Raw genomic sequence first — 24,432 nt, forward strand, 5'->3', positions numbered from 1 at the left:
CAGGGTTTAGGGCAGTGCAGTGGGTCGTGCTGGGGGTGGTGTTTCAGGGTTTAGGGCAGTGGTGTTTGGGCAGTGTAGGGGGTTGTGCAGGGGGTGGTGTTAGGGTTTAGGGAAGTGGTGTTCGGACAGTGTAGGAGGTCCTGCTCGAGCTGGTATTTCATTGTTTAGGGCAGTGCAGTGGTTTTAAGGCAGAGCTGTGGTCATATGGGGGGTGGGTTTCAGGGTTTTAGGGCAGTTCAGTGTTGTGCAGGCAGTGTAGGGGTCGTGCTGGGGGTGTTGTTTCAGGGTTTAGGGCAGTGCAGTGGTGTACAGGCAGAGTAGGGGGTCGTGCTTGCATTGGTGTTTCATGGTTTAGGGCAGTGCAGTGTTGTTCAGGCAGTGTAGGGGTCATGCTGGGGGTGTTGTTTCAGGGTTTAGGGCAGTGCAGTGGTGTTCCGGCAGTTTAGCGGGTCGTGCTCGGGCTGGTGTTTTAGGGTTTAGGCCAGGGCAGTGGTGTTCCGGCAGTGTAGTAGGTTGTGCTGGGGTGGTGTTTTAGGGTTTAGGGCAGTGCAGTAGTGTTCGGGCAGTGTAGGGGGTCGTGCTGGGGGTGGTGTTTTTGGGTTTAGGGCAGTGCAGTGGTGTTCGGTCAGTGTGGGGGGTCATGCTTGGGTTAGTGTTTTAGGGTTTAGGGCACAGCAGTGGTGTTCGGGCAGTTTAGGGGGTTGTGCTGTGGCTAGTGTTTCACGGTTTAGGGCCTTGCAGTGGTGTTCGAGCAGTGTAGTTGGTCATGCTGGGGGTGGAGTTTCAGGGTTTGGGGCAGTGCACTGGGTCGTGCTGGGGGTAGTGTTTCAGGGTTGAGGGCAGCAGTGTTTGGTCAGTATAGGGGGTCATGCAGGGGGTGGTGTTAGGGTTTAGGGCAGTGGTGTTTGGGTATTGTAGGGAGTCATGCTATGGGTGGCGTTTCTGGGTTTAGGGCAGTGCAGTGGTGTTTGGGCAGTGTAGGGGGACGTGCTGGGGGTGTTTAGGGGTTAGGGTTGTACAGTGGTGTTTGGGTAGTGTACGGGGTCTTGCTGGGAGTAGTGTATGAGGGTTTACGTAGTGCAGTGGTGTTCAGGTAGTGTAGGGGGTCATGGTGGGGGTAGTGTTTTAGGGATTAGGGTAGTGCAGTGGTGTTTAGGAAGTGTAGGGGGAAGTGCTGTGTTAGACCTGGCACCATTGGCGTGGGTCACCCTTCCATTTTTGTCTGTGCCTCAATGTGTTTTTGTGTTGGTGTTAGCTGCTCAGGGCACTGTGCCACTGCCATCCAGTGCCACAGTGCAAGTGCTCCCTATGGTAAAATGTATTATGTGAATTGACGTCCACGTTTGGTTTATTTGGTTTACTATCAGTCCCTAGTAGAGTGCACCAGGGGTGCCCAGGGCTTGTATATCCAAATGCTGCTAGTGGGCTTGCAGCACTGGTTGTGCCACCCACAGAAGCAGCGGGGTAAAATGTGTCTAGGATCTGCCACTGCAGAACCTGCGCGCGGTCTGGTACCGTCGCGCTGACTGAGCAAGTGTCCCCACTTACCAGTCTCTAAACCTTCCCTTAACTACATGTTAGTCACCCCTCTGGTAGGCCTAAGTGCAGGGTGCATTGTAGGTATAAGGTAGGACATGCCCTGATGTGTGTGGCATGTCTTAGTAGTGAATTACAGCCATTTTCGTTTTTCACTATTGAAGGCTACCTGCTCTCCATAGGCCAGGATGGGCTGCTGGAATCGCTACACGCTGTGACTCCAGTGGACCCAGAGAGCATGGTAGAAAGTCGTGTTTAGTATGCCTGAACTCGGGATAATAAAGTACATCTTTTAGTAAAGGTTATTTTACTGTCCTGGGTTTGCAAATGCTACTTTTAGAAAGTTAGCCTTTGCGTGCCTAACCATCTCAGTCTGCCTCTGCTGTGTGTGTGTGTTCTGCCTAGCAACAGTACAGGAGCAGGGCTGGGGGATTCCAGGAGACAGGTTGGCTGCCAGGTGGTGGGTAGAAAGATTACACCAGGATGGGTGGGAGGAGTGCACCCTGACTCTTGAATAGACCTGTGCTCTGCCACCACAAAGCCGGCGCCGCCCCCTGCGGAGCGGCTGATGTCTCTGCCCTGCTGCTGAAAGGAACAAGCCGGGTCACCACAACAGAGTGCTCCAAAACTGGACTGAGCCAGGCCCAGGCCCCCTGGCGCTAAAGAACAAAAGAATCCCTGTATAAAAGTAGGAGCCTGGCTCCTAAGAAATCAGATCCAGATTGAACCACGAAGGAACTCTGCCTGACTAGAAGGACCTGGAAGAAGCTGAAGGAGGAGTAACTTTCCCTGACCTAAGGGACTGGCCTGCAGTAGGTGCCTTGCTGAGGAAGGAGAGGAAAAGACTGAAAGAGACTTTGCACTTTGTTTTCAACTATCTCCAAGGGCTTGAAAGAAGAGCTTGCCCCCTGAACTGAACCCCAGGACCAGTGGGTTCACCGTGTCTCCGCTCGTCTAAGAATTCGAGCCGTGTGCTTTCTCCCGCCGGAGTGCCCTGCGCACCTTCGCATCCCTCCTAGGGCCGTGACACCCAGAAGCCTGGCCGCCTCCACTCGCCGAGAGCCCCGCTCTACCTGAGTCGCTCTGGACCCATCGAGTCTGGCCGTCCCGCTTCCCTGTCACCTGCCTGCTACTGGAGCGCGCTTGGTGCCCTTTCGCCCTCCCGCCGGATTTCTAGTGGGGAAGTGAAATCCAGCCTCGGACGGCCGCCCGTACGTCGTAACGTACCCGGCCGCCCCGCTTCACCTCCCAGCCTGAGTCTGACCGTGCCGCCCTCCGCAGTGACCTCCCGCACAGTCCGTGTCGGAGGCCCTGGGCCGCACCTGTCTACCGAGAGCCGCCCGCTGAATTCTTGATCCGGAAGACCCACGAGGTGCAGAACCTGCATCTCTCCTGAAGACTCGTCCAAGCACATCGCACGTTCCCAGGTACAGTGAACTCTCTATCGGACTCGGGGTCCGCAACGTTCTGATTTCCCCTTATCACTGTACCCTGGGTGCACTGCGCATCATCGTGACTGGACCGACTCAACCGAGCCCTGTGAAGCGCTCGTGATCGAAGAAGATACCCAAGACTAAGAACAGTGCCTAAATTATCATCTTGTGGCTTCCATTCCGCAACCGTTATTTATGGTCTTGTACATGCCTGCGTAACAAAGAACCTTTTATATAAAGCATCCGTATTTTTGATACAACTTACGCCTGGTGTCCGTTTGTGGGGGATCATTGTGGTTTACTGTGTGTGATCATAAATGCTTAACTGACTAGCGCCCTGAAGTTTAGCCCTGACTGCTCGCGCCACACTACCTATAGGGTGAGCAGGGGTTGTTCTGAAGGGGTAACTCTCTCGCCCTGAATAGAAGAAGGGACCACTGCTTGTCACAAGTGCCTACCTGTGCCAACCAGAGGTTCCCCATTCTAACATTGGTGGCAGCGGTGTGGGATTTCGAATTTGCATTTATGATTTACATACAGTGAATTATTGATCACCACGTAGAGCAGACCTATAACGCAGCCACAGATTGATTGACAGTTGTTGCTAAAGAAGAATCTCCACCGTAAGAAACCATGCCTAGCTCAGTCAACGGAGGCGGAGCGTCCTCTGTGTTCTCTGGAGTGGAGGACATCGATTGGGAGCCCGAGGCACTGATGACGTGCTCCAGGGAGGTCCTGAAAGGATATCTCTCCAAGTTCAGAATCAAGCAAAGCGGGCTCACAAACAAGGATCAGTACGTAAAGGCGCTGAGGGCCTGGTACGAGTCAAAGTTCCCAGAGAATGCACCGGAGGAGATCCCCCCAGAAGGTGTTTTTGAGCCTAGCAGAGGCCTGTCGCCCGAGGAGATGGCCGACAGGAGTGCTGCCCGAGCACACGAGGTGGAGATGGCAAAACTGCGAATGGAAATGGAAAGGCAAAAACTGGCCATGGAGCACGAGGTAAAAATGAGGGAGTTGGATCTCAAGGCCAGGAGTTTAGACAACTCACCCTCTGGTGGCAGCAATTCAACCGAGTCAAGGGTGCACATTCCTAAAGATGTAGTCAAAGAATATTATAAGCAGGATGATATTGGGCAGTGGTTTAGGGCCTATGAGGTAGCCATGTCCTCCCACCGGGTCCCTGAGAAGGATTGGGGAGCGGGGTTGTGGGGAAGGTTCCTCAGTGAGGGGCGGGACACACTGCTAGACCTCCCCTCTGATGTCCACACATCCTATCCACACATGAAGGAGGCTCTTATGACAAGGTATGGGTTAACTCCTGAATTGTACAGACAGAGATTTAGGGATTGCACCAAGAAACCTGGTACCACTTACGTAGAATATGTGACCTTTTTTTGCAGAGCGCTGGATGGTTGGGTGAAGGGTAGCAAAGTGAATGATTACCAAGGGCTGTTTGATTTGATTGCATGGGAGCACTTGTCGGATAATTGTTTTCCTGAGCTGCGCCAACACCTGATCGATAGCAAGCTGTCCAACCCGAGGAAGCTTGCTGAGGAGGCGGACCGCTGGATCAGCACCAGGGTCCACAAGGGTCCCGTGGGAGGCCCCGCCAAGGGTGTTCAGGGTCCCCAGCAGAAGAGTGGGGGGGACAAGGGTAAACAGCGGGAGTTCTACAGAGGGCCCCAAAGTAATCCCCAAGGGAACCAAGGGAAAGGTTCTCAGTCACCCCCGAAGCAGACCGGGGCCCCGACAGGTAACCCTGTTCAAAGAGGGCCCCTCCGATGTTACAAGTGTAACAACCTGGGACACATTTCCGTGGATCCCAAGTGCCCCCTGTATGGTAAACCAGCACCCTCTGGTGCTCCACCCCCCAAGCAGGTGAATAGTGTAGCCCTGGGGAGGGAGACAGATGTCCAAAGGGCGGGGGATCCCGTACAGATGACCCTAGTCTCATTAGGAGACAGTGAGATGGTCGCTGAGGCCCAGCTGCCCCCCAATACTCAGAAGTACGGGCAGTGGGTGACCATAAATGGCAAGAGGGTGGGGGCTCTTAGAGATACAGGAGCCAGTGTGACTGCTGTCAAGCAGCACCTGGTATCTCAAGAGCAGGTTGTCCCGCACGCATTCTGCCGTGTTGTCAACGCTGACAACACAGAGAGTCAGTGTCCGATGGCTCAGGTTCCCTTTGAGTGGGGGGGGGTCTCTGGTACTCTGCAAGTGGCTGTGAGAGAGGCCATGCCTGTTGATTGTCTCCTAGGTAACGATTTGGAGAGCTCCCCTTGGGAAAAGGTGGAGAAGACAACTCACCTGCGGATGGTGGGCTTGCCTGATTGGGCGTGCGTGACCACCCGGTCGATGGCAGCCAGTAGGGGTGTTGAAGGAACCCTGGAGCCTGAGGGAGAGGCCCAGGAACCGGCCTTAGAGAGAGGGCGAGGGAGGCACGGGAATCCGGCTCCTGAAGTTCCCACGGCCCAGGAGGAAGCAGACCTTGAGGGGGATGCCCTGGAGCCTACCGGGGAACAGATAGCCGAACTGGGGGACCTGCCTGAGCTGACCCATTGGCAGCAAGAAGGAGGCCCCACCAGGGAGGAATTCTGCAGGGAGCAGAAAGAGTGCCCCTCTCTAGAGGGTATGCGGCAGCAGGCTGCAGCCCAGGCCAATGGTGATCAGTCCGGAACTCACTTGATCTACTGGGAGAACGACCTCCTATACTCCGAGCCTAAGGTTGCTGAACCTGGGTCAGCCCGTGCGCTGGTGGTACCCCAGAAGTTCAGAGCCTTCCTACTGGGGCTGGCTCACGACGTACCGTTAGCAGGACATTTGGGGCAGGACAAGACCTTTGAAAGGCTTGTCACCCACTTTTATTGGCCCCAAATGCGCAGGAGTTCTGACACTCACTGCAGGACATGCCAGACTTGCCAGGCAAGTGGCAAGAGTGGAAGGAAGCTGAGAGCTCCACTCCAACCTTTCCCTGTGGTCAGTACCCCATTCCAGCGGGTGGGGATTGACATTGTGGGGCCACTGGACCCCAAGACAGCCATGGGCAACAGGTTTATCCTGGTCTTGGTGGACCATGCCACCCGGTACCCTGAAGCCATCCCTCTGAGGACAGTGACGGCCCCCGTGGTGGGACGGGCACTGATGGGAATTTTCTCACGAGTAGGATTCCCTCTAGAGGTGGTGTCGGACAGGGGGACCAACTTCATATCGAAATATATGAAGTCCCTTTGGCAAGAGTGTGGTGTAACCTACAAGTTCACCACACCTTACCATCCCCAAGGAAACGGGTTGGTTGAGCGCTTCAACCGAACCCTGAAGGGCATGATTATGGGTCTCGAGGAACCCATGAGGCGTAAGTGGGACGTCCTCTTACCATGCCTTCTCTTTGCGTACCGCGAGGTGCCACAAAAGTCTCTAGGGTTCAGTCCCTTTGAGCTTTTGTACGGCCACCCAGTACGAGGACCTCTTAGTCTGGTCAAGGAAGGCTGGGAGCAATCTCCCAGGAAACCTCCCCAGAATGTATACAGTTACATGCTGGCTTTCCGGAACCAGACTAGGCGTTTCAGGCAACTTGCTGAGGCAAACCTGGAAGCCAGCCAGGAGGAGATGAAGCGGTGGTACGACCAGAATGCCACTCTGGTTGAGCTTCAGCCTGGTCAAAAAGTGTGGGTCCTGGCCCCTGTGGAGCCTTGTGCACTCCAGGACAAGTGGACAGGACCCTTTGAGATTGTGGAGCGCAAGAGTTCTGTCACCTACCTGGTGGACTTGCGGTCTCCTAGGAACCCCTTAAGGGTCCTACATGTCAATCGACTGAAGCCCCACTTGGAGAGGTCCGAAGTGGGCATGCTCTTGGCCACCGATGATGGGACGGAAGAGGAGTCCGAGCCTCTTCCTGACCTCTTGGTAGCCTCAGAGCGAGACGGGTCAGTGGATGGAGTAAACCTCTCCCCCACCCTGACCCCGGAACAACAGGGTGACTGCCGCCAGCTGCTGGGGCAGTTTCCTGACCGGTTCTCCCTGGTTCCCGGTATCACAAATTGGTGCGTCCATGACGTGGATACGGGAGACAGCTTACCTGTGAAGCACAAGGCCTACCGGGTAACTGACAGGGTCAGGGCCTGCATCAAAGAGGAGGTCTCGAAGATGCTTGCCCTAGGGGTGGTTGAGTCCTCCAGCAGTCCTTGGGCCAGCCCAGTGGTCTTGGTCCCAAAGGCTGCAGCGCCGGGTGCCACGCCCGAACTCCGGTTCTGTGTGGACTACCGAGGACTCAACTCAGTCACGAAGACTGACGCGCACCCCATCCCCAGAGCTGATGAGCTCATCGATCGGTTAGGGGCTGCACGGTACCTCAGCACGTTTGACTTAACGTCTGGGTACTGGCAGATCGCCTTGACCGATGGGGCCAAAGAGAGGTCCGCATTCTCTACACCAGATGGGCATTACCAGTTCCGGGTGATGCCCTTTGGGATGAAGAATGCCCCTGCCACCTTCCAGAGGTTGGTCAACCAGGTGTTGGCTGGGCTGACCGAGTTCAGCGCCGCCTACCTGGATGACATCGCAGTGTTCAGCGGCACATGGGAAGAACACCTGCAACATCTCTGGGAAGTGTTGATGGCGCTGCGCAAGGCAGGCCTCACGATCAAGGCAAGCAAGTGTCAGATCGGGCAGGGTTCAGTGGTGTACTTGGGACACCAAGTGGGGAGCGGCCAGGTGGCGCCCCTCCAACCCAAAGTTGAAACCATCCTGGCTTGGGAGCCCCCAAAGACCCAGACGGAGGTGAGGGCCTTTTTAGGACTCACCGGGTACTACAGGAGGTTTGTCAAGGGGTATGGCAGCATCGTTGCCCCCTTGACAGAGCTGACTTCGAAGAAGCAGCCCAGAAAAGTGATATGGACTGACACCTGTCAGAAAGCCTTCGACACCCTGAAAACTGCCATGTGCACGGCGCCCGTGCTCTTGGCTCCTGACTTCTCCAAAGAGTTCCTGGTGCAGACGGATGCATCAGAGCATGGTGTAGGGGCTGTTCTCTCACAGATCACTGAGGAGGGATTTGACCAACCCGTAGCCTTTATTAGCAGGAGGCTACTTCCCCGGGAACAAAGGTGGAGTGCGATAGAACGAGAAGCATTTGCTGTGGTCTGGGCGCTGAAGAAGCTAAGACCCTACTTGTTTGGGTCTCACTTCCGGGTTCAGACCGACCACAGGCCCCTCAGATGGTTGATGCAAATGAGGGGTGAGAACCCAAAACTGTTGAGGTGGTCCATCTCCCTACAGGGTATGGACTTTACGGTGGAGCATCGCCCTGGCACAGATCACGCCAATGCTGACGGTCTGTCCAGGTTTTTCCGCCTTAGTGATGCAGAACTCCCTGGGGTAGGGTAGTTCTCCCCACTTTTCAGCTGGAGGGGACACGTGTTAGACCTGGCACCATTGGCGTGGGTCACCCTTCCATTTTTGTCTGTGCCTCAATGTGTTTTTGTGTTGGTGTTAGCTGCTCAGGGCACTGTGCCACTGCCATCCAGTGCCACAGTGCAAGTGCTCCCTATGGTAAAATGTATTATGTGAATTGACGTCCACGTTTGGTTTATTTGGTTTACTATCAGTCCCTAGTAGAGTGCACCAGGGGTGCCCAGGGCTTGTATATCCAAATGCTGCTAGTGGGCTTGCAGCACTGGTTGTGCCACCCACAGAAGCAGCGGGGTAAAATGTGTCTAGGATCTGCCACTGCAGAACCTGCGCGCGGTCTGGTACCGTCGCGCTGACTGAGCAAGTGTCCCCACTTACCAGTCTCTAAACCTTCCCTTAACTACATGTTAGTCACCCCTCTGGTAGGCCTAAGTGCAGGGTGCATTGTAGGTATAAGGTAGGACATGCCCTGATGTGTGTGGCATGTCTTAGTAGTGAATTACAGCCATTTTCGTTTTTCACTATTGAAGGCTACCTGCTCTCCATAGGCCAGGATGGGCTGCTGGAATCGCTACACGCTGTGACTCCAGTGGACCCAGAGAGCATGGTAGAAAGTCGTGTTTAGTATGCCTGAACTCGGGATAATAAAGTACATCTTTTAGTAAAGGTTATTTTACTGTCCTGGGTTTGCAAATGCTACTTTTAGAAAGTTAGCCTTTGCGTGCCTAACCATCTCAGTCTGCCTCTGCTGTGTGTGTGTGTTCTGCCTAGCAACAGTACAGGAGCAGGGCTGGGGGATTCCAGGAGACAGGTTGGCTGCCAGGTGGTGGGTAGAAAGATTACACCAGGATGGGTGGGAGGAGTGCACCCTGACTCTTGAATAGACCTGTGCTCTGCCACCACAAAGCCGGCGCCGCCCCCTGCGGAGCGGCTGATGTCTCTGCCCTGCTGCTGAAAGGAACAAGCCGGGTCACCACAACAGAGTGCTCCAAAACTGGACTGAGCCAGGCCCAGGCCCCCTGGCGCTAAAGAACAAAAGAATCCCTGTATAAAAGTAGGAGCCTGGCTCCTAAGAAATCAGATCCAGATTGAACCACGAAGGAACTCTGCCTGACTAGAAGGACCTGGAAGAAGCTGAAGGAGGAGTAACTTTCCCTGACCTAAGGGACTGGCCTGCAGTAGGTGCCTTGCTGAGGAAGGAGAGGAAAAGACTGAAAGAGACTTTGCACTTTGTTTTCAACTATCTCCAAGGGCTTGAAAGAAGAGCTTGCCCCCTGAACTGAACCCCAGGACCAGTGGGTTCACCGTGTCTCCGCTCGTCTAAGAATTCGAGCCGTGTGCTTTCTCCCGCCGGAGTGCCCTGCGCACCTTCGCATCCCTCCTAGGGCCGTGACACCCAGAAGCCTGGCCGCCTCCACTCGCCGAGAGCCCCGCTCTACCTGAGTCGCTCTGGACCCATCGAGTCTGGCCGTCCCGCTTCCCTGTCACCTGCCTGCTACTGGAGCGCGCTTGGTGCCCTTTCGCCCTCCCGCCGGATTTCTAGTGGGGAAGTGAAATCCAGCCTCGGACGGCCGCCCGTACGTCGTAACGTACCCGGCCGCCCCGCTTCACCTCCCAGCCTGAGTCTGACCGTGCCGCCCTCCGCAGTGACCTCCCGCACAGTCCGTGTCGGAGGCCCTGGGCCGCACCTGTCTACCGAGAGCCGCCCGCTGAATTCTTGATCCGGAAGACCCACGAGGTGCAGAACCTGCATCTCTCCTGAAGACTCGTCCAAGCACATCGCACGTTCCCAGGTACAGTGAACTCTCTATCGGACTCGGGGTCCGCAACGTTCTGATTTCCCCTTATCACTGTACCCTGGGTGCACTGCGCATCATCGTGACTGGACCGACTCAACCGAGCCCTGTGAAGCGCTCGTGATCGAAGAAGATACCCAAGACTAAGAACAGTGCCTAAATTATCATCTTGTGGCTTCCATTCCGCAACCGTTATTTATGGTCTTGTACATGCCTGCGTAACAAAGAACCTTTTATATAAAGCATCCGTATTTTTGATACAACTTACGCCTGGTGTCCGTTTGTGGGGGATCATTGTGGTTTACTGTGTGTGATCATAAATGCTTAACTGACTAGCGCCCTGAAGTTTAGCCCTGACTGCTCGCGCCACACTACCTATAGGGTGAGCAGGGGTTGTTCTGAAGGGGTAACTCTCTCGCCCTGAATAGAAGAAGGGACCACTGCTTGTCACAAGTGCCTACCTGTGCCAACCAGAGGTTCCCCATTCTAACATGCTGGGGTAGTGTTTTAGAGTTTAGGGTAGTGCAGTGGTGTTTGGGTAGTGTAGGGGGTCGTGCTTGGGGTAGTGTTTTAGGGCTTAGGGTAGTGCAGTGGTGTTTAGGTAGTTTAGGGAGTGGTGCTGGGGGAGTGTTTTAGGGTTTAGGGTAGTGCAGTGGTGTTTGTGTAGTGTATGGGGTTGTGCCTGTGGTGTTGTTTTAGGGTGCAGTGCATTGCAGTTCTGTTTGGGTAGTGTAGGGGGTTATGCTGGGGCTAGTGTTTTAGGGTTTAGGGTAGTGCAGTGGTGTTTGGGTAGTGTAGGGGATACTACTGGGGGAAGTGTTTTAGGGTTTAGGGTATAACACTGCTGTTTGGGTAGTGTAGGGGTACTGAAGGTTGTACTGTTTTAGGATTTCAGATAGTGCAGTGGTGTTTGCATAATGTAGGGGGTCATGCTGGGGGTAGTGTTTTTCGGGTTTAGGGTAGTGCAGTGGTGTTTTTGTAGTGTAGGGGGAACTGATTTGTTCGGACAGTGTAGGGGGTCGTGCTGGGAGTGGTGTTTGAGGGTATAGAGCAGTGCAGTGCAGTGGTGTTCCGGCAGTGTAGGGGTCGTGCTGGGGGTGGTGTTAGGGTTTAGGGCAGTGGTGTTCGGGCAGTGTAGGGGGTCATGCTGCGGCTAGTTTTAGGGTTTAGGGCAGAGCAGAGGTGTTTGGTCAGTGTAGGGGTTCATGCTGGGGCTAGTGTTTTAGGGTTTTGGGCATTGCAGTGGTGTTCGGGCAGTGTAGGGGTCGTGCTGGGGCTAGTGTTTCTGGGTTTAGGGCAGTGCAGTTGTGTTCGGACATTGTAGTTGGTCATGCTGGGGGTGGTGTTTCAGGGTTTAGGGCAGTGTAGGAGGTTGTGCTGGGGGTGGTGTTTCAGGGTTTAGGGCACGGGTGTTTGGGCCGTGTTGGGGGTTGTGCAGGTGGCAGTGTCAGGGTTTAGGGATGTGGTGTACGGGCAGTGTAGGGTGTCTTGCTAGGGGTGGTATTTCAGGGTTTAGGGCAATGCAGTGGTGTTCGGGCAGAGCTGTGGTCGTGCAGGGGGTGGTGTTTCATGGTTTAAGGGCAGTGCAGTGTTGTTTGGGCAGTGTAGGGGTCATGCAGGGGGTGGTGTTTCAGGGTTTAGGGCAGAGCAGTGGTGTTCGGACAGTGTAGTTGGTCGTGCTGGGGGTGGTGTTTCAGGGTTTAGGGCAGTGCAGGAGGTTGTGCTGGGGGTGGTGTTTCAGGGTTTAGGGCAGTGGTGTTCGGGCAGTGTAGGGTGTCATGCTCTGGGTGGTGCTAGGGTTTAGGGCAGTGGTGGTCAGGTAGTGTAGGGGGTCATGCTGGGGGTGTTTCAGGGTTTAGGGCAATGCAGTGGTGTTCGTGCAGAGTAGGGGGTCATGCTGGGGGTGGTGTTTCAGGGTTTAGGGCAGTGCTGTGGTGTTTGGGCAGTGTAGGGTTCATGCTGGGGGTGGTGTTTCAGGGATTAGGGCAGTGCAGTGGTGTTCGGGCAGGGAAGTTGGTCATGCTGGGGGTGGTAATAGTGTTTAGGGAAGTGGTGTTCGGGCAGTGGAGGGGGTTTTGCTGGGGGTGGTGTTTCAGGTTTTGGGGCAGTGCAGTGGTGTTCCGGTAGTGTAGGGGGTCGTGCAGGGGGTGTTGTTTATGGGTTTTTGGCAGTGCAGTGGTGTTCTGTCAGGAGAGGAGGTCGTGCTGGGGGTGGTGTTAGGGTTTAGGGCAGTGGAGCTCGGGCAGTGAAGGGGGTCGTGCTGGGGTTGGTATTTTAGGGTTTAGGGTAGAGCAGTGCTGTTCCGGCAGTGTAGGGGGTCATACTGGGGGCGGTGTTTTAGGGTTTAGGACAGTGCAGTAGTGTTTCGGCAGTGCAGGAGGTCGTGATGGGGCTAGTGATTTAGGCTTTAGGGCAGTGCAGTGGTGTTCGGGCAGTGTAGGGGGACGTGCTGGGGTAGTGCATGAGGGTTTAGGGTAGTGCAATTGTGTTCAGGAAGTTTAGGGGGTCATGCTGGGTGTAGTGTTTTAGGGTTTAGGGTCGTGCAGTGGTGTTGGCATAGTGTAGGGTGTCATGTTGTGGTAGATTTAGGGTTTATGGTGCAGTGGTGCTAGGGTAGTGTAGGGGGAAGTGCTGGGGTAGTGTTTTAGAGTTTAGGGTAGTGCAGGGGTGTTCGGGTAGTGTAGGGGTCATACGTGGGGTAGTGTTTTAGGATTTAGGGTAGTGCAGTGGTATTCGGGTAGTGTAGTGGGACGTGCTGGGGGTAGGTTTTAGGGTGTAGTGCAGTGCAGTGCTGTTTGGGTAGTGTAGGGGATACTGCTGGGGGTAGTGTTTTATGGTTTAGGATAGTGCAGTGGTGTTTGGGTATTGTAGGGGGTCATGCTGGGGGTAGTGTTTTAGGTTTTAGGGTTGTGCAGTGTTGTTTGTGTAGTGTAGGGAGAAGTGCTTTGTTCGGACAGTGTAGGGGGTCATGCTGGGGGTGGTGTTTCAGGGTTTAGGGCAGTGCAGTGGTGTCTGGGCAGTGAGGGGGTTGTGCTGGGTGTGGTGTTTCAGGGTTTAGGGCAGTGGTGTTTGGGCAGTGTAGGGGTCATGCTGGGGGTGGTGTTTAAGGGTTTAGGGCAGAGCAGAGGTGTTCGGGCAGTGTAGGGGGTCATGCTGGGGCTAGTGTTTTAGTGTTTAGGGCTGTTCAGTGGTGATTGGGCAGTGTAAGGGGTCGTGCTGGGGCTAGTGTTTCAGGGTTTAGAACAGTGCAGTGGTGTTCGGGCAGTGTAGTTGGTCATGCTGGGCGTAGTGTTTCAGGGTTTAGGGCAGTGCAGGGGGTCGTGCTGGGGGTGGTGTTTCAGGGTTTAGGGCAGTGGTGTTTGGGCAGTGTAGGTGGTCGTGCAGGGGGTGGTGTTAGGGTTTAGGGAAGTGGTGTTCGGACAGTGTAGGAGGTCCTGCTCGAGCTGGTATTTCATTGTTTAGGGCAGTGCAGTGGTTTTAAGGCAGAGCTGTGGTCATGTGGGGGGTGGGTTTCAGGGTTTTAGGGCAGTGCAGTGTTGTGCAGGCAGTGTAGGGGTCGTGCTGGGGGTGTTGTTTCAGGGTTTAGGGCAGTGCAGTGGTGTACAGGCAGAGTAGGGGGTCGTGCTTGCATTGGTGTTTCATGGTTTAGGGCAGTGCAGTGTTGTTCAGGCAGTGTAGGGGTCATGCTGGGGGTGTTGTTTCAGGGTTTAGGGCAGTGCAGTGGTGTTCCGGCAGTTTAGCGGGTCGTGCTGGGGCTGGTGTTTTAGGGTTTAGGCCAGGGCAGTGGTGTTCCGGCAGTGTAGTAGGTCGTGCTGGGGTGGTGTTTTAGGGTTTAGGGCAGTGCAGTAGTGTTCGGGCAGTGTAGGGGGTCGTGCTGGGGGTGGTGTTTTGGGGTTTAGGGCAGTGCAGTGGTGTTTGGTCGGTGTGGGGGGTCATGCTTGGGTTAGTGTTTTAGGGTTTAGGGCAGAGCAGTGGTGTTCGGGCAGTGTAGGGGGTTGTGATGTGGCTAGTGTTTCACGGTTTAGGGCCTTGCAGTGGTGTTCGAGCAGTGTAGTTGGTCATACTGGGGGTGGAGTTTCAGGGTTTGGGGCAGTGCACTGGGTCGTGCTGGGGGTAGTGTTTCAGGGTTGAGGGCAGCAGTGTTTGGTCAGTGTAGGGGGTCATGCAGGGGGTAGTGTTAGGGTTTAGGGCAGTGGTGTTTGGGTATTGTAGGGAGTCATGCTATGGGTGGTGTTTCTGGGTTTAGGGCAGTGCAGTGGTGTTTGGGCAGTGTAGGGGGACGTGCTGGGGGTGTTTTAGGGTTTAGGGTTGTACAGTGGTGTTTGGGTAGTGTACGGGGTCTTGCTGGGAGTAGTGTATGAGGGTTTACGTAGTGCAGTGGTGTTCAGGTAGTGTAGGGGGTCATGGTGGGGGTAGTGTTTTAGGGATTAGGGTAGTGCAGTGGTGTTTAGGTAGTGTAGGGGGAAGTTCTGGGGTAGTGTTTTAGAGTTTAGGGTAGTGCAGTGGTGTTCGGGTAGTGTAGGGGGTTGTGCTTGGGGTAGTGTTTTAGGGATTAGGGTAGTGCAGTGGTGTTTAGGTAGTTTAGGGAGTGGTGCTGGGGGAATGTTTTAGGGTTTAGGGTAGTGCAGTTGTGTTTGTGTAGTGTATGGGGTTGTGCCTGTGGTGTTGTTTTAGGGTGCAGTGCATTGCAGTGCTGTTTGGGTAGTGTAGGGGGTTATGCTGGAGGTAGTGTTTTAGGGTTTAGGGTAGTGCAGTGGTGTTTGGGTAGTGTAGGGGATACTACTGGGGGAGGTGTTTTAGGGTTTAGGGTAGAACACTGCTGTTTGGGTAGTGTAGGGGGTACTGAAGGTTGTACTGTTTTAGGATTTCGGAGAGTGCAGTGGTGTTTGTGTAATGTAGGGGGTCATGCTGGGGGTAGTGTTTTTTGGGTTTAGGGTAGTGCAGTGGTGTTTTTGTAGTGTAGGGGGAACTGATTTGTTCGGACAGTGTAGGGGGTCATGCTGGGAGTGGTGTTTGAGGGTATAGGGCAATGCAGTGGTGTTCCTTCAGTTTAGTGGGTAATGCTGGGGGTGGTGTTTTAGGGTTTAGGGCAGTGCAGTGGTGTTTTGGCAGTGTAGGGGTCGTGCTGGGGGTGGTGTTAGGGTTTAGGGCAGTGGTGTTCGGGCAGTGTAGGGGGTCATGCTGCGGCTAGATTTAGGGTTTAGGGAAGAGCAGTGGTGTTTGGTCAGTGAAGGGGTTCATGCTGGGGCTAGTGTTTTAGGGTTTAGGGCTGTTCAGTGGTGTTCAAGCAGTATAGGGGGTCGTGCTGGGGCTTGTGTTTTAGGGTTTAGGGCATTGCAGTGGTGTTCGGGCAGTGTAGGGGGTCGTGCTGGGGCTAGTGTTTCTGGGTTTAGGGCAGTGCAGTTGTGTTCGGACAGTGTAGTTGGTCATGCTGGGGGAGGTGTTTCAGGGTTTAGGGCAGTGTAGGAGGTTGTGCTGGGGGTGGTGTTTCAGGGTTTAGGGCACGGGTGTTTGGGCCATGTAGGGGGTTGTGCAGGTGGTGGTGTCAGGGTTTAGGGATGTGGTGTACGGGCAGTGTAGGGTGTCTTGCTAGGGGTGGTATTTCAGGGTTTAGGGCAGTGCATTGGTGTTCGGACAGAGCTGTGGTCGTGCGGGGGGTGGTGTTTCATGGTTTTAGGGCAGTGCAGTGTTGTTTGGGCAGTGTAGGGGTCATGCTGGGGGTGGTGTTTTAGGGTTTAGGGCAGTGCAGTGGTGTTCGGGCACAGGAAGGGGTCGTGCAAGGGGTGGTGTTTTAGGGATTAGGCGAGGGCAGGGATTATGGCAGTGCGGAGGTGTTCGGGCAGTGTATTTGGTCATGCTGGGGGTGGTGTTTCAGGGTTTAGGGCAGTGTAGGGGGTCGTGCTGGGGGTGGTGTTTCAGGGTATAGGGCAGTGGTGTTCGGGCATTGTAGGGCGTCGTGCTCTGGGTGGTGCTATGGTTTAGGGCAGTGGTGTTCAGGTTGTGTAGGGGGTCATGCTTGGGTTGTTTCAGGGTTTAGGGCAGTGCAGTGGTGTTCGTGCAGAGTAGGGGGTCATGCTGGGGGTGGTGTTTCAGGGTTTAGGGCAGTGCAGAGGTGTTCGGACAGTGTAGTTGGTCATGCTGGGGTGGCCTTTCAGGGTTTAGGGCAGTGCAGGAGGTCGTGCTGGGGGTGGTGTTTCAGGGTTTAGGGCAGTGGTGTTCGGGCAGTGTAGGGTGTCATGCTGGGGGTGTTTCAGGGTTTAGGGCAATGCAGTGGTGTTCGTGCAGAGTAGGGGGTGTTAGACCTGGCACCATTGGCGTGGGTCACCCTTCCATTTTTGTCTGTGCCTCAATGTGTTTTGTGTTGGTGTTAGCTGCTCAGGGCACTGTGCCACTGCCATCCAGTGCCACAGTGCAAGTGCTCCCTATGGTAAAATGTATTATGTGAATTGACTTCCACGTTTGGTTTATTTGGTTTACTATCAGTCCCTAGTAGAGTGCACCAGGGGTGCCAAGGGCTTGTATATCCAAATGCTGCTAGTGGGCTTGCAGCACTGGTTGTGCCACCCACAGAAGCAGCGGGGTAAAATGTGTCTAGGATCTGCCACTGCAGAACCTGCGCACGGTCTGGTACCGTCGCGCTGACTGAGCAAGTGTCCCCACTTACCAGTCTCTAAACCTTCCCTTAACTGCATGTTAGTCACCCCTCTGGTAGGCCTAAGCGCAGGGTGCTTTGTAGGCATAAGGTAGGACATGCCTTGATGTGTGTGGCATGTCTTAATAGTGAATTACAGCCATTTTCGTTTTTCACTATTGAAGGCTACCTGCTCTCCATAGGCCAGAATGGGCTGCTGGGATCGCTACACGCTGTGACTCCAGTGGACTCAGAGAGCATGGTAGAAAGTCATGTTTAGTATGCCTGAACTCGGGATAATAAAGTACATCTTTTAGTAAAGGTTATTTTAATGTCCTGGGTTTGCAAATGCTAATTTTAGAAAGTTAGCCTTTGCGTGCCTAACCATCTCAGTCCGCCTCTGCTGTGTGTGTGTGTGTTCTGCCTAGCAACAGTACAGGAGCAGGGCTGGGGGATTCCAGGAGACAGGTTGGCTGCCAGGTGGTGGGTAGAGAGATTACACCAGGATGGGTGGGAGGAGTGCACCCTGACTCTTGAATAGACCTGTGCTCTGCCACCACAAAGCCGGCACCGCCCCCTGTGGAGCGGCTGATGTCTCTGCCCTGCTGCTGAAAGGAACAAGCCGAGTCACCACAACAGAGTGCTCCAAAACTGGACTGAGCCAGGCCCCCTGGCGCTAAAGAACAAAAGAATCCCTGTATAAAAGTAGGAGCCTGGCTCCTAAGAAATCAGATCCAGATTGAACCACGAAGGAACTCTGCCTGACTAGAAGGACCTGGAAGAAGCTGAAGGAGGAGTAACTTTCCCTGACCTGGGGGACTGGCCTGCAGTAGGTGCCTTGCTAAGGAAGGAGAGGAAAAAGACTGAAAGAGACTTTTGCACTTTGTTCTTCAACTATCTCCAAGGGCTTGGAAGAAGAGCTTGCCCCCTGAACTGAACCCCAGGACCAGTGGGTTCACCGTGTCTCCGCTCGTCTGAGAATTCGAGCCGTGTGCTTTCTCCCGCCGGAGTGCCCTGCGCACCTTCGCATCCCTCCTAGGGCCGTGACACCCAGAAGCCTGGCCGCCTCCACTCGCCGAGAGCCCCGCTCTACCTGAGTCGCTCTGGACCCATCGAGTCTGGCCGTCCCGCTTCCCTGTCACCTGCCTGCTACTGGAGCGCGCTTGGTGCCCTTTCGCCCTCCCGCCGGATTTCTAGTGGGGAAGTGAAATCCAGCCTCGGACGGCCGCCCGTACGTCGTAACGTATCCGGCCGCCCCGCTTCACCTCCCAGCCTGAGTCTGACCGTGCCGCCCTCCGCAGTGACCTCCCGCACAGTCCGTGTCGGAGGCCCTGGGCCGCACCTGTCTACCGAGAGCCGCCCGCTGAATTCTTGATCCGGAAGACCCACGAGGTGCAGAACCTGCATCTCTCCTGAAGATTCATCCAAGCACATCGCACGTTCCCAGGTACAGTGAACTCTCTATCGGACTCGGGGTCCGCAACGTTCTGATTTCCCCGTATCACTGTATCCCGGGTACCCTGCGCATCATCGTGACTGGACCGACTCAACCGAGCCCTGTGAAGCGCTCGTGATCGAATAAGTTACCAAAGACAAGAACAGTGCCTAATTATCATCTTGTGGCTTCCATTTCGCAACCGTTATTGATGGTCTTGTACATGCCTGCGTAACAAAGAATCTTTTATATAAAGCATCCGTATTTTTGATACAACTTACGCCTGGTGTCCGTTTGTGGGGGCTCATTGTGGTTTACTGTGTGTGATCATAAATGCTTAACTGACTAGCGCCCTGAAGTTTAGCCCTGACTGCTCGCGCCACACTACCTATAGGGTGAGCAGGGGTTGTTCTGACGGGGTAACTCTCTCGCCCTGAATAGAAGAAGGGACCGCTGCTTGTCACAAGTACCTACCTGTGCCAACCAGAGGTTCCCCATTCTAACATTGGTGGCAGCGGTGGGATTTCGAATTTGCATTTATGATTTACATACAGTGAATTATTGATCACCACGTAGAGCAGACCTATAACGCAGCCACAGATTGATTGACAGTTGTTGCTAAAGAAGAATCTCCACCTTAAGGAACCATGCCTAGCTCAGTCAACGGAGGCGGAGCGTCCTCTGTATTCTCTGGAGTGGATGACATCGATTGGGAGCCCGAGGCACTGAGGAAGTGCACAAATGATGTCCTGAAGGGATATCTCTCCAAGTACAGAATCAAGCAAAGTGGACTAAGCAACAAGGATCAGTACGTGACAGCGCTGAGAGCCTGGCACGAATCAAAGTTCCCAGAGAATGCACGGGAGGTGATACCCCCCGAAGGTGTTTTTGAGCCTAGCAGAGGCCTGTCGCCCGAGGAGATGGCCGACAGGAGTGCTGCCCGAGCACACGAGGTGGAGATGGCAAAACTGCGAATGGAGATGGAAAGGCAAAAACTGGCCATGGAGCATGAGGTAAAAATGAGGGAGTTGGATCTCAAGGCCAGGAGTTTAGACAACTCACCCTCTGGTGGCAGCAATTCAACAGAGTCAAGGGTGCACATTCCTAAAGATGTAGTCAAAGAATATTATAAGCAGGATGATATTGGGCAGTGGTTTAGGGCCTATGAGGTAGCCATGTCCTCCCACCGGGTCCCTGAGAAGGATTGGGGAGCGGGGTTGTGGGGAAGGTTCCTAAGTGAGGGGCGGGACACACTGCTAGACCTCCCCTCTGATGTCCACACATCCTATCCACACATGAAGGAGGCTCTTATGACAAGGTATGGGTTAACTCCTGAACTGTACAGACAGAGATTTAGGGATTGCACCAAGAAGCCTGGTACCACTTATGTAGAATATGTGACCTTTTTTTGCAGAGCGCTGGATGGTTGGGTAAAGGGTAGCAAAGTGAATGATTACCAAGGGCTGTTTGATTTAATTGCATGGGAGCACTTGTCGGATAATTGTTTTCCTGAGCTACGCCAACACCTGATCGATAGCAAGCTGTCCAACCCGAGGAAGCTTGCTGAGGAGGCGGACCGCTGGATCAGCACCAGGGTCCACAAGGGTCCCGTGGGAGACCCCGCCAAGGGTGTTCAGGGTCCCCAGCAGAAGAGTGGGGGGGACAAGGGTAAACAGAGGGAGTTCTACAAAGGGCCCCAAAGTAATTCCCAAGGGAACCAAGGGAAAGGTTCTCAGCCACCCCCACCCCCGAAGCAGACCGGGGCCCCGACAGGTAACCCTGTTCAAAGAGGGCCCCTCCGATGTTACAAGTGTAACAACCTGGGGCACATTTCCGTGGATCCCAAGTGCCCCCTGTATGGTAAACCAGCACCCTCTGGTGCTCCACCCCCCAAGCAGGTGAATAGTGTAGCCTTGGGGAGGGAGATAGATGTCCAAGGGGCGGGGGATCCCGTACAGATGACCCTAGTCTCATTAGGAGACAGTGAGATGGTCGCTGAGGCCCAGCTGCCCCCCAATACTCAAAAGTATGGGCAGTGGGTGACCATAAATGGCAAGAGGGTGGGGGCTCTTCGAGATACAGGAGCCAGTGTGACTGCTGTCAAGCAACACCTGGTGTCTCAAGAGCAGGTTGTCCCGCACGCATTCTGCCGTGTTGTCAACGCCGACAACACAGAGAGTCAGTGTCCAATGGCTCAGGTTCCCTTTGAGTGGGGGGGGGTCTCTGGTACTCTGCAAGTGGCTGTGAGAGAGGCCATGCCTGTTGATTGTCTCCTTGGTAACGATTTGGAGAGCTCCCCTTGGGAAAAGGTGGAGAAGACAACTCACCTGCGGATGGTGGGCTTGCCTGATTGGGCGTGCGTGACACCCGGTCGATGGCAGCCGGTAGGGGTGTCGAAGGAACCCTGGAGCCTGAGGGAGAGGCCCAGGAACCGGCCTTAGAGAGAGGGCAAGGGAGGCACGGGAATCCGGCTCCTGAAGTTCCCACGGCCCAGGAGGAAGCAGACCTTGAGGGGGATGCCCTGGAGCCTACCGGGGAACAGATAGCCGAACTGGGGGACCTGCCTGAGCTGACCCATTGGCAGCAAGAAGGAGGCCCCACCAGGGAGGAATTCTGCCGGGAGCAGAAAGAGTGCCCCTCTCTAGAGGGTATGCGGCAGCAGGCTGCAGCCCAGGCCAATGGTGATCAGTCCGGAACTCACTTGATCTACTGGGAGAACGACCTCCTATACTCAGAGCCTAAGGTTGCTGAACCTGGGTCAGCCCGTGCGCTGGTGGTACCCCAGAAGTTCAGAGCCTTCCTACTGGGACTGGCTCACGACGTACCGTTAGCAGGACATTTGGGGCAGGACAAGACCTTTGAAAGGCTTGTCACCCACTTTTATTGGCCCCAAATGCGCAGGAGTTCTGACACTCACTGCAGGACATGCCAGACTTGCCAGGCAAGTGGCAAGAGTGGAAGGAAGCTGAGAGCTCCACTTCAACCTTTCCCTGTGGTCAGTACCCCATTCCAGCGGGTGGGGATTGACATTGTGGGGCCACTGGACCCCAAGACAGCCATGGGCAACAGGTTTATCCTGGTCTTGGTGGACCATGCCACCCGGTACCCTGAAGCCATCCCTCTGAGGACAGTGACGGCCCCCGTGGTGGGACGGGCACTGATGGGAATTTTCTCATGAGTAGGATTCCCTCTAGAGGTGGTGTCGGACAGGGGGACCAACTTCATATCGAAATATATGAAGTCCCTTTGGCAAGAGTGTGGTGTTACCTACAAGTTCACCACACCTTACCATCCCCAAGGAAACGGGTTGGTTGAGCGCTTCAACCGAACCCTGAAGGGCATGATTATGGGTCTCGAGGAACCCATGAGGCGTAAGTGGGACGTCCTCTTACCATGCCTTCTCTTTGCGTACCGCGAGGTGCCCCAAAAGTCTCTAGGGTTCAGTCCCTTTGAGCTTTTGTATGGCCACCCAGTACGAGGACCTCTTAGTCTGGTCAAGGAAGGCTGGGAGCAATCTCCCAGGAAACCTCCCCAGAATGTATACAGTTACATGCTGGCTTTCCGGAACCAGACTAGGCGTTTCAGGCAACTTGCTGAGGCAAACCTGGAAGCCAGCCAGGAGGAAATGAAGCGGTGGTACGACCAGAATGCCACTCTGGTTGAGCTTCAGCCTGGCCAAAAAGTGTGGGTCCTGGCCCCTGTGGAGCCTTGTGCACTCCAGGACAAGTGGACAGGACCCTTTGAGATTGTGGAGCACAAGAGTTCTGTCACCTACTTGGTGGACTTGCGGTCTCCTAGGAACCCCTTAAGGGTCCTACATGTCAATCGACTGAAGCCCCACTTGGAGAGGTCCGAAGTGGGCATGCTCTTGGCCACCGATGATGGGACGGAAGAGGAGTCCGAGCCTCTTCCTGACCTCTTGGTCACCTCCGAGCGGGACGGGTCAGTGGATGGAGTAAACCTCTCACCCACCCTGACCCCCGAGCAACAGGGTGACTGCCGCCAGCTGCTGGGGCAGTTTCCTGACCTGTTCTCCCTGGTTCCCGGTATCACAAATTGGTGCGTCCATGATGTGGATACGGGAGACAGCTTACCTGTGAAGTACAAGGCCTACCGGGTGACTGACAGGGTCAGGGCCTGCATCAAAGAAGAGGTCTCGAAGATGCTTGCCCTAGGGGTGGTTGAGTCCTCCAGCAGTCCTTGGGCCAGCCCAGTGGTCTTGGTCCCAAAGGCTGCAGCGCCGGGTGCCACGCCCGAACTCTGGTTCTGTGTGGACTACCGAGGACTCAACTCAGTCACGAAGACTGACGCGCACCCCATCCCCAGAGCTGACGAGCTCATCGATCGGTTAGGGGCTGCACGGTACCTCAGCACGTTTGACTTAACGTCTGGGTACTGGCAGATCGCCTTGACTGATGGGGCCAAAGAGAGGTCCTCATTCTCTACGCCAGATGGGCATTACCAGTTCCGGGTGATGCCCTTTGGGATGAAGAATGCCCCTGCCACCTTCCAGAGGTTGGTCAACCAGGTGTTGGCTGGGCTGACCGAGTTCAGCGCCGCCTACCTGGATGACATCGCAGTGTTCAGCGGCACATGGGAAGAACACCTGCAACATCTCTGGGAAGTGTTGATGGCGCTGCGCAAGGCAGGCCTCACGATCAAGGCAAGCAAGTGTCAGATCGGGCAGGGTTCAGTGGTGTACTTGGGACACCAAGTGGGGAGCGGCCAGGTGGCGCCCCTCCAACCCAAAGTTGAAACCATCCTGGCTTGGGAGCCCCCAAAGACCCAGACGGAGGTGAGGGCCTTTTTAGGACTCACCGGGTACTACAGGAGGTTTGTCAAGGGGTATGGCAGCATCGTTGCCCCCTTGACAGAGCTGACTTCGAAGAAGCAGCCCAGAAAAGTGATATGGACTGACACCTGTCAGAAAGCCTTCGACACCCTGAAAACTGCCATGTGCACGGCGCCCGTGCTCTTGGCTCCTGACTTCTCCAAAGAGTTCCTGGTGCAGACGGATGCATCAGAGCATGGTGTAGGGGCTGTTCTCTCACAGATCACTGAGGAGGGCTTTGACCAACCCGTAGCCTTTATTAGCAGGAGGCTACTTCCCCGGGAACAAAGGTGGAGTGCGATAGAACGAGAAGCATTTGCTGTGGTCTGGGCGCTGAAGAAGCTAAGACCCTACTTGTTTGGGTCTCACTTCCGGGTTCAGACTGACCACAGGCCCCTCAGATGGTTGATGCAAATGAGGGGTGAGAACCCAAAACTGTTGAGGTGGTCCATCTCCCTACAGGGTATGGATTTTACGGTGGAGCATCGCCCTGGCACAGATCACGCCAATGCTGACGGTCTGTCCAGGTTTTTCCGCCTTAGTGATGCAGAACTCCCTGGGGTAGGGTAGTTCTCCCCACTTTTCAGCTGGAGGGGACACGTGTTAGACCTGGCACCATTGGCGTGGGTCACCCTTCCATTTTTGTCTGTGCCTCAATGTGTTTTGTGTTGGTGTTAGCTGCTCAGGGCACTGTGCCACTGCCATCCAGTGCCACAGTGCAAGTGCTCCCTATGGTAAAATGTATTATGTGAATTGACTTCCACGTTTGGTTTATTTGGTTTACTATCAGTCCCTAGTAGAGTGCACCAGGGGTGCCAAGGGCTTGTATATCCAAATGCTGCTAGTGGGCTTGCAGCACTGGTTGTGCCACCCACAGAAGCAGCGGGGTAAAATGTGTCTAGGATCTGCCACTGCAGAGCCTGCGCGCGGTCTGGTACCGTCGCGCTGACTGAGCAAGTGTCCCCACTTACCAGTCTCTAAACCTTCCCTTAACTGCATGTTAGTCACCCCTCTGGTAGGCCTAAGCGCAGGGTGCTTTGTAGGCATAAGGTAGGACATGCCTTGATGTGTGTGGCATGTCTTAATAGTGAATTACAGCCATTTTCGTTTTTCACTATTGAAGGCTACCTGCTCTCCATAGGCCAGAATGGGCTGCTGGGATCGCTACACGCTGTGACTCCAGTGGACTCAGAGAGCATGGTAGAAAGTCATGTTTAGTATGCCTGAACTCGGGATAATAAAGTACATCTTTTAGTAAAGGTTATTTTAATGTCCTGGGTTTGCAAATGCTACTTTTAGAAAGTTAGCCTTTGCGTGCCTAACCATCTCAGTCCGCCTCTGCTGTGTGTGTGTGTTCTGCCTAG

This window comes from Triturus cristatus, chromosome 8 (genome assembly GCF_964204655.1).
Source record: "Triturus cristatus chromosome 8, aTriCri1.1, whole genome shotgun sequence".
Classification (NCBI taxonomy): domain Eukaryota; kingdom Metazoa; phylum Chordata; class Amphibia; order Caudata; family Salamandridae; genus Triturus; species Triturus cristatus.